Source organism: Enhydra lutris, unplaced genomic scaffold, assembly GCF_002288905.1.
Source record: "Enhydra lutris kenyoni isolate GAN:26980312 unplaced genomic scaffold, ASM228890v2 scaffoldscaffold76, whole genome shotgun sequence".
Lineage (NCBI taxonomy): Eukaryota > Metazoa > Chordata > Mammalia > Carnivora > Mustelidae > Enhydra > Enhydra lutris.
In genome coordinates, this window is record NW_019154160.1 from 4,715,549 (window position 1) to 4,729,799 (window position 14,251).

A 14,251-nucleotide genomic window follows, 5' to 3' on the forward strand; every position below is an offset into this window, starting at 1 on the left:
AATTTTTAAAAAATATAGCTCTGCTATAGACTGAATGTTTGTGTCCCCTCTCAAAAGTAATATGTTGGAGGGGCACCTGGGTGGCTCAGTGGGTTAAACCTCTGCCTTCAGCTGAGGTCATGATCCCAGGGTCCTGGGATCGAGCCCTGAGTTGGGCTTTCTGCTCAGCAGGGAGCCTGCTTCCCTCCCTCTCTCTGCCTGCCTCTCTGCCTACTTGTGATCTCTGTCTGTCAAATAAATAAATAAAATCTTTTTAAAAAAGTCATATTTTGGAACCCTAATCCCAGTGTAATGACATTTACAGATAAGGCCTTTGGGAGATTATTAGGTCATGGTGGTGGGGCCCTAACAATGGGATTAGTGCCATTATGGGAAGAGACAGGAGAGAGCCAATGATATGATATACTACATATAATATATGAAATATTATCATAATGTTATATTACTATATCAATAAATGAAATGCAATAAATAAATAAATTTCCAGGTACTGTACAAGGCACAAGAGATAAGCAGTAACAAAGTGGAAGTTCTCCCTGCCCTTCTGACATTATATATTTTTTCCTATGATATGAAAGAAAGTTATTTTGTGAATTGGTGGGTTAAAATAACTGACTTACATGTAAGTCCCTCCTAAAAAACTCCTAGTCTGTCATTTACTTTAAACACTGTACATTTGACTCAAAATAATTAAAAAAAGATTAATTCTAGTATAGACACAAAATAAAATTAAATGGAATGACAGGTATTTACAGAAATTTGTTGGGTGATTGGGTACTTGAGAGGAAACAGGTACAAAGGGAAGACATTGAGGATATTTGTGGGTGTTTGGAAGGAATTTCTGTGTCCATTCAAGGACTCTGATTCTGCATATTACTGTACCTCCCAGACTTTCAAAAAGCTGAGACTGGGAATGAACTGGGTCAGATACAGGGATGCATGAGAGGGTGTCAGACTTCATCAGCAATTCAGGAGGCCAGCTCAGAGGGACAGACGTTGTCAGTGTGACGGAGCTGGGGGAAGAGGGAGTTGGTGTTACATAACTGGGATGAGCCATTTGGAAGATACTGGCAAGTTTGGGTTCCTGGAGATGGAAACATCAATTTACATTTTAATCCCTTGAAAAGAAACCCAAAAGTTAAGCAAGTATCCAGCCATCTTTTGACAGTGAGATTATAACCAGAGTTTTCATCTAAGTAGAGCACCCTCCCCACCACCTTCTTTGGCAAATGGACCCACGTCCACCTTTCCCTGTAATCATGGAGGTTAGCCGGGATTGTGTGGGGAAGTTGGCAAAAGCAGAACAGGCTCTCCAAAAGGGAAGGGAACAACAACTCTGCTCATTCTAAGATTGAAATCAAGTAATAGAGATGATCTTTTTCAAAGATGAAGCCAATATAATCTCAGTAGGGCCCCAAATTACATTCCCATATGGACTTCTGTCCCCAAGGCAGAGCCAGAAGTCTCAGGAAAGACCACAGGAACCACTGAAATCAAATAGGTCATTCATCAACCAAGTCTCAAAGTTGAGTTTTTATTTTTATTTTTATTTTTTTATCCCCAGCTAGAAAAAGCTTCTTCCTTTCAAACTTATAGGAGCCAGGTCCGAGGGACTCTATGGTAGTGCTTCTTTCCTAGTGTGTCGAGAACACTCTTCCCATCATTAAAATTGAGTCAAGAAGCTTAGTGTTTGGGTGGAGGAAGATATGGGGGTGTGGAGTTGGCTGGACAGAAGAGGCTGAGGCGAGTTCCTGGCTCCACACAGTCTGTGTGGTATGGAGAAGACCCAGAGCCCCCCTCACCTCCCCAGCTCCTGCTGGGGAGCAGAGAGAAGACCAAGAGGGATAGGGCTGGGATGAGTGAGCCATGGTATACAGGGACTTGATAGGAGCCAGCCTCCAGCAGTGGGAGCCCACAAGACCTCACCAGGACCACCCACAAACCAGCATTCTGCAGCAAAGACTACCAGTGCCACAGGACGCAGCATGAATCCAAGGGCTTTGTGTCCCACAGCCTTCAGTCCCATCCCACCCTACATCCAGATCCATGGTAGGGAGAAGGGTGAACGGAGAGAGAGCGCCTATACCTGAAAAAGACTGCGTGGTACAATGGAGTGTCTGACCCCGCCTGGTGAGGGAGCTCGATTTTGAATGCGCTCTACTTAACCACAAAGATGCTGAGATACTGTAAGTCCCCTGCTCGCTCTCCATACAAGGCAGAGCCCCATGAGCAAGAATGGATACGACAATAAAGAAGCCATATTTTCTTTTCCCCGTTGATGGTAGGGTGCACTCTGTCTCTTCACCAAGTGGGGGCAAAGACAAAAATGTGCCAGAGTAACTGACCATCAAGCCCCTGAACGAAAGTAGGGCGATGAGGCTATGAGTGAAAAATCACTGTGGGAACAAGGAAGCGGACTCGGTTCTGGGTCATGTGGCAGCTGATGCAGGAGAGCTCTGTCTGCCATCCCAGTGGGCTGTGTCCCAGGGAAGAGCTCTGCGAAATGATGGGAAAGGTCCATGTCAGAAAGAGCAGCCTAAGTGTCCATCACCACATGAACAGACCCACAAAATGTGGTAAATCCATACAATGGAAGATTATCCAGCTTAACAAAGGAAGGAGTGTGGGTGATGTCCCTGGTGGGCCATGCTGGCTCTTGGCCGGGACCTCAGCCAGGCCCGGACTGAAAACCTGCATCGTCCCACCAACTTGGGGTTTCCTGCTGTCTGCCCCCCAAAGGACAAGTGTCCAGTGTCAGAGTGTGGGGACAGAAATAGCCTCAGTTAGTTCCTACACTAAGAGTAGCTTTGGAAACTTCTGAAAACCCAACTCGTCATCCATCTGGCTATGAAGGGACGTCTACAACATTAATCCCGTGACCCATGTTTTACTTTGTAGAATTCCAAACATTCAGCAAGCTTGTGAGTGGCCTATTTATTTGCAAGCTTAGGTTGCTGCTTCTTGCCTTTAAAAGCCAAGCACTGTAGTTGCTACCATAGATCGGTACAGTCTTTTATAGTTTTCAAAGCACTTATGAGTTCTTCCCCTATTCTTTACTTCTGAAAAGCAAAATGTGTATCAGTCAATGATGTAACTAGTTTGAACAGAAAAGGACTTTATTGAACATTATCAAGGGCCTTGAAGAATGCCCAGAGGGCCAATGCCAGGTTCTGGGGCTGTACCACCGCAGGACTGCCCAGGGGAGATAGTATAGTGATACCCCAATAGTGGGCCCTGGATGGAACCGTGGGCATGGCTGCTCAGAGAACTCCATTCCTTTGCATTCATCCTTAGAAACAGATCCTACCTACTTGGTGCTTGCTTCTTCTTCTCCCATCAGAGCCTCATGTGGGTGCATCTGATGGGCAGACCTTAGGTCACATCCTTATATCATTTGCAAGGTAGAATGAGAAAGTAATTTCTAGCTTCTCTTTTGGGGTAGAAAGTCAACATGGGAAAATTCCTCGGAGGTAGGAAGAGTGTTCAAAGGATGCTGGCCGTTGCAAATTACAACAAACATGACTAAATACCACTGACCACCAGAAGTGGGGTTTTAATGTCTTGAAACGGTTATTATTGGGTTTTGATGTTACTGGGAATCATTTACTGTAGGTTCACAGGATATCTGATAAGAGAGCACCTTTTAGATTTCTCTAACCAATAATGTCTGCATTCTGATCCTGCAGAAAAAAGTTCTCTGAAAGTGCTGACCAGCTTTGATTGCAATACAATTTCTCAGCCGATTCTTTTCATATCCTATCTGAAGCAGAGCTCAAAGCTCTGTACTCAGTGGGTGGTTGTATAATTGTTTTAATTCATTTGTTAAACATAATTATCTTTCCTCACTTCTGTCCTATTCCTTTGATATATGCTCAGCAACTAGGTCCCTAATGGATGTGATTAGAGCTTCCCACGGTGTGCAGCATGAGAGGGAAGGGGTGTTACATCGTTAAGCTGGGGACACATCTTCATTTCATGTTTCAGGGACTTAAGCTGTTTCTTCTGATACCTGGGGGCTAAGTTAACGAGAGAGTTCTTTAATGGCTTTATGTGAGCTAATTCTGCTTGTCACATGCTATAGGGGACCTGGAGAAGAGGGAGGAAGTCAGAGGGCAGAGAATAGGTGGGGTGTCTTTGTTCAGTGACCATCCCCTCATGCCAACCACCAACCCAATCATTAACTCTGTGCGTTTAAACACAGACATCCTGAGACAGATCAAAGACAGGTCCTTGGCAACAAGTCAGAACATATTCTTGGGAAAAAGAGTTACGCTAGTGGTCCCTTGTGAATCTGAGGTGTCTTCCTCCTAGAGACCTGAGGGTTTCGTAGACATCCTCTCATCCACCTTTTTGCAATGTCTCCACAAGGCACCTCTTCCCAAGTCTGGGAAAACTGAAGAATATTAGACTTTGTGCTCTTAGAGATGAGGGCAGGTGTCAATGAATCATCCTTCTGGGTTCTAACCTAGACTGACAACAAATACGAACTGAGTTCAATCAAATGTGATAGGTATTGAGGGCTAGATGAGTCAACATGGCTTAGATTCAAGACCAAAATAGTCTTGAATCTTCCTGTGCCCTGAATTGAAAAATGGTGCCCAGGGAATAGTGTACCTGGCCCGATCCACCCATGCTTACCCCAAGAATATGAAGATTTCCCCCTGCATTTTCTTTTGGAAGTTTTATGGTTTTAGCCTTTACCTTTAAGTCTACAATCTATTTCCAGTTAATTTTTGGGTATATTGTGAGGTAAGAGTGGTGATTTGTTTTCCCATACATACATGCAATGATAGAAATGCTTTCCAGCCTGTCCCCAAGAAGAACGAGCCTGGGTCTTTCCCACTGTTTCCTGGCAATGGTCCAGCACAGCTTTCCTTTGGAGCAGGCAAATAACTGAAAGAAAATCCTCAAATTTAACAATCTTGTCTACTGGGTTTCAATGGAAGTTCATGCATTTTATCCACTCCCCCTTTTCAACCTGCTTTCTATAGAGAACATCAATTCACCTGTTGGAATTAAACCTGAAAAAAAGGGCAACAAATTAAGCCACTTACAAGAGTGTCATGAAGTACCAATCTCTTATTCTTAACACAGTGACTGGACAGAACCCCTATTTTTTGCCAGTAAAATAGAGCAGGCAACCCTTCCCCATCCTATGCAATGGTGCGCTTCGAAGCCTTGTCTAAGCAAATCTTAGAATGTAGAAGTTATAGGGAACAGAACGTTCATCAGTTTGATGAACGTTGGAAACAGTGATCTTTGCAGCTTTGGTTTATAATGGTGAGCTTGTGCATTCTTGGATAGCTGTCCATTACTGATGTGTGCCGGATTAGTTTTACAGTTTCACCTGAGAAGCGGAAGTCTGTTGTAGTTGTTTTATGAAGAGTCCAGAAATTCTGTTTTTAAAAAACAGGCTAGATGCATAAAGCAACATTTATTACACGGAAAACGCAGCAAGTCTACAAGACCAGAAGCATAAGTACTGATGAATGGACGGCAGCAGTAGCTAGGACTATAGACAATCCTATAGCGAGAGAAGACTGTGATGCTTCTGGCTGGTCCAGGAAAGCTTCTGGAGGCTTCAGTACCTGGTGTGATCATTTAGCTGTGAAGAGGGCACATTGGAAGGGGTGGTGTGGTGAGCAAGGGCACAGGACAGGAACCGAGCACATCTGGTGGGTGGCAAGTGGACTGTCGAGGTGGGGCCGTGAGAGACTGGGGTCAAGGCAAGCTTCCAGGAGCCAGGAAGCCTCCTGAAAGCCCGAACATCCCAGGATAGCATATCCTCAAATCATGGTGATAAGACTTACAACGATTTAAATGCTGTTAAATGGGAATTTTCAAACCATGCTATACCTTTGATTGTAAGATGTATCCCAATCTCAAAGATGTTAGATTGTGTGGGGGTAAAAGCATAAGTCAGTGTGCTAGCCAGCCTCGGAGAAGACCACAAAGATTTCCACATCCCGGTATCTGCACATGTGTTGTACCCTCCCACATTTGGTGTGACTAACAGGATATAGCAGAAATGGAGGTAAATCAATTACAGAATTAGGTTATGAAAGACACTGAGGCTTCTGTTTTGTTCTCTCTTTTCCTCTCTTTCTCTTCTCTCTCTCTCTCTCTCTCTTCCTCTATTCCCCCTCTCCTTCCCTCTCACTCCCTCCCTTTCTCTCTCTCTCTCATTCATCATTAGCTCTTGTGGACACGCAGGTCTCCCTGTAGATACCCGGGTATCTGAGGAACTGAAGCCCTCCACCCCTGCCACCTGCACAGAATTGAGGTCTGTCCATCATCACATGTCCTTCAAACAGCTGCAGCCGGCTGACTGTGTGATGGCAATCTCATGAGATACCTCAAGGCAGAAACACCCAGCTCAACTGCTTCCAGGTGCCTGACCCTCAGAAACTGTGTGAGATCATAAGTACTTAAATATATTGTTTGGGCTGCTAAGTTTGGGGGTAATTCATTGCACAGCCATAGAGGAGGGATTCTATATTCAGAATCGAAAAATGCCCTATTCCATATGTATACTCAGTGTCAGTCTGACGTTCAGAAAGAGATATGCCTGCCTGAGTCAGCTTAGACCCTGCAGTGCCTCAGAACAGGGGGGAGACATTAAAGAGAGGTAACCACATGGGACTCAGGTGGTGAGTCATATGGTCACAAACGAGGATGGTTTGCAGAAGCAAGACTGGGAGGTACTGAGCCAAACCTAAATGCCTTCAAAGCTGAGACCGCTGTCTGCCTCTGTCCTGGAACATTCTATCTTCTTCCTACCCAAGTAGAAGTCAACTCCAGAACAAAGTCCCACCAGATTTCATAGAAAGAATTAAGAGGAATATTTCTACAAAGTAAGAAGTTCAAGGGTGGGTGCGGATCCAGGCATTTCTGGGACGCTAGAATTTTAGAACTTCAGAATGTTATACGCCAGTGATAGATCCTAGAGGACCTTGACAGCCAGGCTAAGGTATTTTGACATTATTGTGCAAGCCAAAGGCAGCTGCAATGATTTGGGGCATGAGAGCTGGGTGATAATAACAGTCTTTAGGAAGATTAAACCGATCACGGCAGGCAATGTGAACTTGAGTCAGAGAAGCTATAAAAGTGTGGCCTATTTCCAGCATGAGGATGTCAGTTTCAACTTAGCAGAATCCTTATTTTCTCATCCCCTCATGCCCCCTGCCTGGCTCAGCATCGAAGTGAGCCTCACTTCTCCATTCCCAGTGCCTTGCTGTCACCTTACGCCGATTAGAAACTTCTCTTCCCGTGGCCACTCACTCCCTCATAAAAGTCCTTCCATGAGACCATTCTAGAAGCTGAAGTCCATCTGAGGCTAGCATGCTGAGTCCAGGGCCAAAGCAGGACCGGGCTCTGGGGGAGGTTAGGGTGGGTGCGACGTCCTTGAAGAGGGAGGACAGGGCAGCCTCCCCTGGGATATGGAAAGACCTTCAGGAGAAAGAGCCAGAGAGCTGACTCTAGGCGAGAGTGTGGGAGAACAGAGGCTTCCCATAAATTCCTTTAATGTGCTGGAGGGATCTTAGGCACATTCTGATTCAGCCCACAGTTTTGTTAATAAGGCACCGAGCTGAGCCTTATACACACAATCCATGGAAAGGTCTCGACTCCTGGTCTGCAGTCCCCCAGGCCAGTCTAGTATCACCTACAGACCCCATCTACCCCCCAAAAGGAAGAAAAGTCAGTGTCTACCAGCATGCAAGGTGAGCCTCCATGACGGGGATGACAGCACAGGTTTCCTTAGAAAGCAGACTGCCCCTGGGGTGTTTTTGCTCATTTTTTGATGAGTTAAAATTGGAGAGCTTGGGACTGGTGCCTCCCACTTCCACCTAGACGAAAACGATTTTTACACGTGGGTGAAGGAGAGACGAATTCCTATCTAGTTTACTTTCTGTGACTCTATTGAGGGGGAAGTTAAGCAGGTAAACTCGACATATTTTTATAAGTCTGTTTTAAGAAAGTCGAAAGATTAATGTGATTTATTCAAGAGTATTTGTTTCTCCTCCTATAATTAGTCTGCGCTGGCATAGATTTATCTCCCTTCACATGGGGAAGGCACAATCCTAAACAAGGAGGAGGAAATCCTCCCACTCGATTTTGTCATCTCTTTCCTTTCTCACATGTCTTTTCTCTCTTCCTGAGAAAGTCACCTGGTTGACTTATAGCACTTCGTACCTCCCGGGACAGAAGCAAAAGTCACAATGTGTTTCAGTCACACAATAGGGCTGAAACACCTGTTTACAAAATTAAAGCAGAGTTTTATTTACTAACCTGTGCATTTTATTAGGCGTCATTTTCTTCTCTTTATGTTTCACACACACAAGCCCTGCAGGGTTCTCCTTCTGGCCATAGGGCAACCTAATTACCCAAATCATTCCTTCTTGCTGAAAATAACTAGAAAGGTTGAAAATCAAAGGCTTCTTCAAAGCGCTGATGAGCTGGCAAGAAATCAAGGCATACACAGGGCAGAATCCAAGGGAACATGGAAACACAGGGAAGTAACAGAGACGGCTGTCTGCCTGGGGCATTTACCAACTTTGGTGACACTGAGCTCCGGTGCTCATGGCTTCGTGGAGCCTAGGAGATGGAGACGCAGCACAGGACAGCCGAAGTGGCACATCCCAGAAGACCCTCGTCCCCCAAAGCTGGGACCCCCCGAAAATCACACCTTCAGCATCAGCTTGATCTGAAAATAGATCCAAGTCTCCCCTTACCACTGCACAGCACTAGGAGGAAAATCACCCAGCTCCTTGGGGCCCAGCAGAAGGGAAACCCCGTCCATGGGAAGTCGCGGCCACAGGCTAGACCTTATACACATTTGCAGCACAGACTCACCCTGCCTGGGTAAAACAACAATACTCAGGGCACCTGGGTGGCTCAGTGGGTTGGGCCTTTGCCTTCAGCTTGGGTCATGATCTCGGGGTCCTGGGATTGAGCCCCGCATCGGGCTTTCTGCTCAGCACGGACCCTGCTTCGTCCTCTCTCTCTGCCTGCCTCTCTGCCTACTTGTGATCTCTGTCTGTCAAATAAATGAATAAAATCTTAAAACAACAACAACACTCAAGAGGAAATGTAGCTCGAAGGGACAATGTGCTAATGGTCTCCCAGGGCATCTGGCAAAATAACCTCGACTTTTCTACAGAGTTCTGTTTTAATTCCAGGAGAATCAGGAATTCTTTCTCTCTCACTCTTTTTTTTTTTTTTTAATTTAAATTTTAGGTAGTTAACATACAGTGCAATACTGGTTTCTGGAGCAAAATTCAGTGATTCATCATTTACATACAACACCCAGGGCTCATCCCAGTGAGTGCCTTCCTTGGGGCGCCTGGGTGGCTCAGCTGGTTAAGGGACTGCCTTCGGCTCAGGTCATGATCCCAGGGTACTTGGATCGAGCCCCGCACTGGGCTCCCTGCTCAGTGGGGGGGCTTGCTTCTCTTCTCCCTCTGCTGCTCTCAACTGCTGGTGCTCTCCTGCTTCTGTCAAATAAATAAATAAAATCTTTAAAAAAAAATGAGTGGCCTCTTTAATGCCCATCACCCACCTAGCCCATCCCCCACCCACCTCCCTCCATCAACCCTCAGTTTTTTCTTATCATTAAGAGTCTCATAACTTGTGTACCTCTCTCCTTTTTCTTTTTCCCCTTCCCATAGGTACATCTGCTTTCTTTCTTAAAACCTACATATAAGTAAATCATATGGTTTTCTTTCTTAAAATCCACATATAAGTGAATCATATGGTATTTGTCTTTCTCTGACTTATTTCACTCAGCATAATACTCTCTTGGTCTTGTTGTGACAAGTGTCAAGATTTCATTCTTTTTGATGGCTAAGTAATAGTCCTTTGTAGGTAAATACCACAGCTTCTTTATCCATTCATCATTCAATGGACTTTTGGGCTCTCTCCGTAGTTTAACTATTGTTGATAATACAGCTATAAACATGGGGGGGGGTGTCCCTTCAAATCTGTATTTTTCTATCCTTTGGGTAAATATGTAGTAGTGCAATGGCTGAGTTGTAGGGTAATTTGACTATTAACATGTTGAGGAACCTCCATATTGTTTTCCAGAGTTTCTGCACCAGTTTGCATTCCCACCAACATTGCAAGAGGCTTCCCCTTTCACCACAACCTCGCCAACACCTGTTGTTTCTTGTGTTGTTGATTTTAGCCATCCTGACAGGCTTCAGATAGTATCTCATTGTGATCTTGACTCACATTTCCCTGAGGATGACTGATGTTGAGCTTCTTTTCATGTGTCTCTTGGCCATCTCAATGTCTTTTGGAAAAGTGTCTATTCACGTCTTTTGCCCATTTCTTAACTGGGTTATTTGTTTTTTGGGTGTTGAGTTTGATAAGTTCTTTGTAGATTTGGGGTACTAAATCAGCAGTAGATTTGGGGTACTTATCGGCAGATATATTGTTTGCAAATATCTTCTCCAGTTCTATAGGCTGCTTTTAGTGCTGTTGATTGTTTTCTTTGCTATGCAGGAGATTTTTATCTTGGTGAAATCCCAGTGATTCATTGTTGCTTTTGTTTCCCTTGTCTGTGGTGACCTGTCTAGTAAGAAGTTGCTATGGCCGAGGTCACAGAGGGTTCTGCCTGTGTTCTCCTCTAGGATTTTGATGATTTCCTGTCTCACATTAAGGTTTTTATTTTTGTATAAGGTATAAGAAAGTGGTTCAGTTTCATTCTTCTGCATGTTGCTGTCCAGTTTTCCCAATGGTGTTGGGACTTTCCTTCTTCCACTGGATATTCTTTCCTGCTTTGTTGAATATCAGTTAACTGTATAGTTGTGGGTCCATTTTCTGGGTTCTCTATTCTGTTCCATTGATCTTTGTGTCTGCTTTTGTGCCAGTACCATACTGTCTTTTTTTTCCTTTAAGATTTATTTCTTTATTGAGGGGGAGGGGCAGAGGGAGTGAGAGAGTCCAAGCAGACGTCTCATTGAGTGGGTAGCCTGTTGTGGGGCTCCAGCCCAAGACCCTGAGACCATGACCTGAGCCAAAATCAAGAGTCAGATGCTAAACCAACTGAGCCACCCAGGCACCCCAGTACCATACTGCCGTGATGATTACAGCCTTGTAATATAGTTTGAAATCCAAAATTGTGGTGCCTCTAATTAATTTTGTTTTTCTTTTTCAGAACTGCTATTCAGGGTCTTTTGTGGTTCCATACCAATTTTAGGATTATTTATTCTAACTCTGTGAAAAAGTGCTTGTGGTATTAAAATGCGTTAATAAATGTGTAGATTGCTTTGGGTAGTATAAACGCTTTAACAATGTTTGTTTTTCCAATCTGTAAGCATAGAATGCTTGCCATTTCTTTGTGTCCTCTTCAATTTCTTTCATAAGTGTTTTATAGTTTTCAGAGTATAGATCTTTTACCTCTTTATTTAGATTTATTATTAAGTATCCTGTTGTTTTTGGTGTAATTGTAAATGGGATGCATTCCTTGATTTCTTTTTCTGCCACTTTGTTATTGGTATATAGAAAGGCAACAGACTTCTGCACATTGATTTTATACCCTGCAATTTTGCTGAATTCATGTATGAGTCCTAGTAACTTTTTGGTGGAATCTTTCAGATTTCCTACATAGAGTACCATGTCATTTGCAAATAGTGTAACTTTGACTCTTCTTTGCCAACTTAGATGCCTTTTATTTCTTTTTGTTTATTTCTTTTTATGGCTGAGGCTAAGACTTCCAGTAATATGTTAAATAGGAATGGTGCAGGTGGACATCCTTATCTTTTTCTTGATTGTAGAGGAAAGGCTCTCAGTTTTACCCCATTAAAAAATGATATTAGCTGTGGGTGTTTCATATATGGCCCTCATGATATTGAGTTATGTTCCATCTATCCTTATTCTGGTGAGCATTTTTGTCAGGAAAAGATGCTGTATTTTGTCAGATTTTTTTCTGCACCTATTTACAGGATCATATGGTTCTTACCCTTTCTTTTATTAATATGATGTACCACTTTGATTGATTTGTGAATAGTGAACCACCCCTGCAACCCAGGAATAAATCCCTCTTGATCAGGGTGAATAGTTCTTTTAATGTATTGTTGAATTTTATTTACTACTGTATTGTTGAGAATTTTCTTTTACATCCATGTTCATCAGGGATATTAGTCTGTAATTCTCCTTTTCAGTGGGGTCTTCATCTGATTTGGGAATCAAGGTAATGTTGGTTTCATAGAATAAATTTGGAAGGTTTCCTTCCATTTCTATTTTATGGAACAGTTTGAGAAGAATATATATTAACTCTTCTTTAAATGTCTGATAGAATTTCCCTGGGAAGCCATCTAGCCCAGGATTTTTTGTTTGTTGGGAGATTTTTGATTTCTGATTCAATTTCATTGCTGCTTATGGGTGTGTTCAAATTTTCTATTTCTTCCTGTTTCAGTTTTGATAGTTTATAAATTTCTAGGAATTTGTCCATTTTTTCCAGGTTGCCCAGTTTGTTGGCATGTAATTTTTCATAGTATTCTCTGAAAATTGTTTGTATTTCTGTGGTATTGGTTGTGATCTCTCCTCTATCGTTCGTGATTTTATATATTTGGGTCCTTTCTCTTTTCTTTTTGATTAATGTGACTAGGGATTTATCAATTTTATTAATTCTTTTAAAGAACCAGCTCTTAATTTCATTAATCCATTCTACTGGTTTTCTTTTTGTTTGTTTCTACATAATTTATTTCTGCTCTAACTTTTATTATTTCCCTTCTTCTATTGGCTTTAGGCTCTATTGCTGTTGCTTTTCTAGCTCCTTCAGGTGTAAGGTCAGGTTGTGTATTTGAGACTTTTCTTCTTGAGGTAGGCCTATACTGCTATGTACTTCCCTCTTAGGACTGCCTTTGCTACATCCCAAAGGTTTTGGGCTGTTGTGCTTTTTCATTTTCTTCCATGTATTTTTAAAAATTCTTCTTTAATTTCCTGGTTAACCCATTCATTCTTTAATAGGATGTTCTTTAACCTCTATGTATTTGACAAACTATAAGAGACTCTTAATCTCAGGAAACAAACTGAGGATTGCTGGAGGAGTGGAGAGGGATAGGGTGGCTGGGTGATGGACATTGGGGAAGGTATGTGCTATAGTGAGTGCTGTGAATTGTGTAAGACTGATGATTCACAGCCCTGCACCCCTGAAACAAATAATACATTATATGTTAATTTAAAAATAACTATGTATTTGAGGTCTTTCCAATTTTTTTCTTGTGGTTGACTTCCATCTTTTTGTACTTGTTGAGGGCTGATTTGTGATCTATTCTAGAGAATGTCCCATGTGCACTCAAGAAGAATGGGTATTCTGCTGCTTTAGGATGAATTGTTCTGAATATATCTGTTAAGTCCATCTGGTCCAGTGTCATTCAAAGCCATTGTTTCCTTGTTGATTTTCTGCTCAGATGATCTGTCCACTGCTGTAAGTGGGATGTTAAAGTCCCCTACTGTTATTTTGTTATTATTATTCAGTTTCTTTATGTTTGTTATTAACTGCTTTATATTTCTGGGTGCTCCCAAGTTGGGGGCATAAATATTTACAATTATTAGATCTTCTTTTTTTTCTTTTATTTTTTTTTTTAATATTTGATTTATTTACTTGAGAGAGAGAGAGAGAGAGCAAGCATGAGCAAGGGGAGGGGTGTAGAGAGGGGCAGAGGGAGGAACAGAGGGAGAGGGATAAGCTCCACTGAGCGGGGAGCCCAATGTAGGGCTCAGTTCCAGGGTCCTGGGATCATGACCTGAGCCAAAGGCAGGCACTTAACTGCCTGAGCTACCCAGTCACCCCCAATTGTGAACTCTTCTTGATGGATAGACCACTTAATTATGATGCAGTGCCCTTCCTCATCTCTTGTTACAGTCTTTGGTTTAAAATCCAATTTGTCTGATATAAGCATAGCCACTCTAGCTTTCTTTTGATATGCATTAACAGAATAGATGGTTCTGCATCCCCTCACTGTCAATCTGTAGGTGTCTTTAGGTATAAAAGGAGTCTGTCATAGACAGCATATGGATGGATCTTATTTTTTTTTTAATCCATTCTGATACCCTATGTCTTTTGATGAGAGCATTTAGTCCATTTACCTTCAGATTGATTATTGAATGTAGGTGTCTTTAGGTATAAAAGGAGTCTGTCATAGACAGCATATGGATGGATCTTATTTTTTTTTTAATCCATTCTGATACCCTATGTCTTTTGATGAGAGCATTTAGTCCATTTACCTTCAGATTGATTATTGAA